A 3,219-nucleotide genomic window follows, 5' to 3' on the forward strand; every position below is an offset into this window, starting at 1 on the left:
TCACTGCATGAATAGTTTGTTGGAGAGAGGGAGCTGAGGACTGATTCATTCTGAAATCTCAGTTCAGACCCAACACGTACAGTAAATCTGTTTCTCTCTTCAAAGATGCTGTCTGATCTGCTGATTTTCCAGCATTTTCTGTTTTTATTTCAGATCTCCAGCATCCACAGTATTTTGTTTTTATTTTGTGAATTGAACAACAGGCTCCCCGATCCTGCTGACTGGTTTACAGACTTTCAATAACGACTCCAGTGTGTATTACTGTTTGTGTCAGTGAGTAACACCACGAGATTGTGTGAATGGATTGTGTTGTTAACGTAGGAAATAATGTTCTCAGTTGCTGGAAATATAAAAGCAGAAGTTCAGCAGGAGATACTGACTCCTGTTCCCCTTCCAGGACCATGTTCACACAAGGGTGGGAGATACATTACCTTCCCTCTGCCCTCCCCCCTTTTCATCATCCAGTGCTCCAAATTACCCTTCTGGGTGAAACAGTCATCGCCTAAACTTCTTTCAGTTTAATAAACTACATTTACTCTCCATGATGCAGTCTCACATAAGTAACAAACTGCAGATTTCCACATGTATAACACCCCCAGCCCACCCCTCCCCGTTAATATCATGTTAATTCCCTGCCCAAGTTCCATCTGGCCTTTTGTGTTAGGCCTCTTACCCGTCCCAGTGAAACTCAGTGTCAGCTGGAGAGACAGCAGCTCAGCTTTGTTTTAGGCACTTTCCAGCCTTCCCCATTCAGCAGCAGTTCAGTAATTTTAAACCAGGCTCTCTGTCCCTGTGCATTTTTCAGACAAGGCTCTCAGCAAACCTTTCTGTGATTCCCCATGGCACCTCCTTGCGATGCACCATTTCCTGACTTGTCTCATCAACATAATCATATAAAATACTGCAGATGCTGGTGGTGTGTTTAAAAAAACAGTAAATGTTGGAGAAACTCGGCAGGTCTGGCAGCTTCTGTGGGCAGAGAGAGGGGAACTCAGTTAACATTTCGGTTCCAGTTGCCCTTCTTCTGAACCCATTCTGAAGGACAAAGTTAAAAACCACACAACACCAGGTTATTGTCCAACTTGTGTTGTGTGATTTTTAACTTTGCGCACTCCAGTCCAACACTGACTCCTCCACATTCGGAAGGATGTTGACTGGACTCGAAACATTATCTTTTAGAATTAGAATATGAGTTGTGCGCTCAAGTACTGGGGTTTGTTGAGCTTTCCCCCAAGCAGCTCTGTGACGCGGGACTCTGTGCTCTATGGTCTGCTCATGGGACACACACTGAGACCAACTGTGACTGCACCTGGACGACCATCAACTCGGTGAAAAACCTCTTTGGTCTGACTGAAACCTGTTGGTCTTCCAGAACAAGGAGGTTAACCCTGACTGAGTGTTGCAGGCTGGCACATTCCAATGTCCAGGACTACGTGCTGAGGGATACACTAAAGCTTGGGGCAGCTGCTGCCAAGGGGCAGTGGGGAAAGACCACTGTCTGAGGGCTTTCTGCTGAAGGAAGTGGGAGATCTTTCAATTATCGGACCCTCCCCAGTGCCTCCAATGCATATAATAGAATCTTGTATGTGTAAGAGATGCCTTTGGTTTGTTTGTTGGATATAGTCAAACTCCAGTATTTGTTTCAAAAACAGAAATTGCTGGAAAAACTCAGCAGGTCTGGCAGCATCTCTGGAGAGAAATCAGAGTTAGGTCGAGTGACCAGTTCTGAATGAATTCAGTCCTGATGAAGGCTTACCTGACCTGAAATGCTCACTCTGATTTCTCTTCCCAGATGCTGCCAGGGCTACTACCTGATGAAGGAGCGACGCTCCGAAAGATCGTGTGCTTCCAATTAAACCTGTTGGACTATAACCTGTTGTTGTGTGATTTTTAACTTAGTACACCCCAGTCCAACACCGGCATCTCCAAATCAGGAGCTTTTGCAGCAATTTCTGTTTCTGTTTCTGATTTACAGCATCCACAGTTCTTTCAGTTTTTATCCAACGTTTGTACCTTCCTTTGCTGCTGCACAGAACTGAACTGCTTTAGCGCCGGTGTATATTTCTGAGGATACTTTTGTGAATAAAGCATATTTTTGAAATAAAAATAACTCAAGTACAGGGCAACAGGATTACAGTGAAAAGTGTCCAATGTCGGTACAAAAATACTCAGGTTAAAAGTTCAATATTAAAGTCATTCTTAATTGTAAAAAAAAAAGAAATGAAGCTCAAATTTCAGCATTACAATCTCTAAGTGTTTAGCCAAGCTCCCCATAAGGTCTCAATCTCCCCTTGCTCTGGCTCGCTCTCTCCACAAAGGAATGAACAGACAGGGAATACAGGGAGGTAAAAACAATGACTGCAGATGCTGGAAACCAGATTCTGGATTAGTGGTGCTGGAAGAGCACAGCAGTTCAGGCAGCATCCAAGGAGCAGCGAAATCGACGTTTCGGGCAAAAGCCCTTCATCAAGAATAAAACAGAGAGACCATGATCAGGAAGATGAGATTAGTTTAAAATGACATCCTGGTCAGCACAGACACGATGGGCTGAAGGGCCTGTTCCTGTGCTGTCCTGTTCGATGGAAGTAGATGAAAGTAAGAAAACAAAAGCTGAGAAGGGAGGAAACAAGTCAAAGGGGACGGAGCAGATGGTCTCCGGGGCAGGAACCCGCTCACTGCGCTGCTCCTCCGCCACCATCCTGATCTCTGTTTCTCTCTCCACTGATCGTGCCAAACCCACTGAGTTTCTCCAGCAATTTCTGTTTTTGTTTCAGATTTCCGGCATCGCAGATCTTTGTGTTCTGTCATTCAATGATATTTGGCTGCAGTACCGATTCCCACCAGCCGGTGGCGGTGCTGTACCACGTATAACATCACTATTCAGCAATTTCCGCGCCCTCTGTTCCCCGCAGTACCGCACACTGCCAGGTGGTGGCAATATTGCATCGATTATGAATCACCTGGGATGAGACTGTTGAGGAATTTCCTGCTCACAGTGTGGCTCCCCTCAATGCTGGGGAGATGAAACGCAGGCGAGGTGACTGATTGCATGTTAGAAACGAAAATCGCTTCTCAATAATCGCTCTAGACAAATTCAGGAAAACAAAGTTTTATTAACAAGTCAAGTCTGCAGAGTCGGGCACCCTTAAAGAAAAGGCGCGCAGAGGCTTACAAAGTTCTCGTTTCAATACAGTATAAGCTCCTCCCCTCTATAGCTCC

The sequence above is a fragment of the Chiloscyllium plagiosum genome, unplaced genomic scaffold, assembly GCF_004010195.1.
Source record: "Chiloscyllium plagiosum isolate BGI_BamShark_2017 unplaced genomic scaffold, ASM401019v2 scaf_99916, whole genome shotgun sequence".
In the NCBI taxonomy this organism is placed as follows: domain Eukaryota; kingdom Metazoa; phylum Chordata; class Chondrichthyes; order Orectolobiformes; family Hemiscylliidae; genus Chiloscyllium; species Chiloscyllium plagiosum.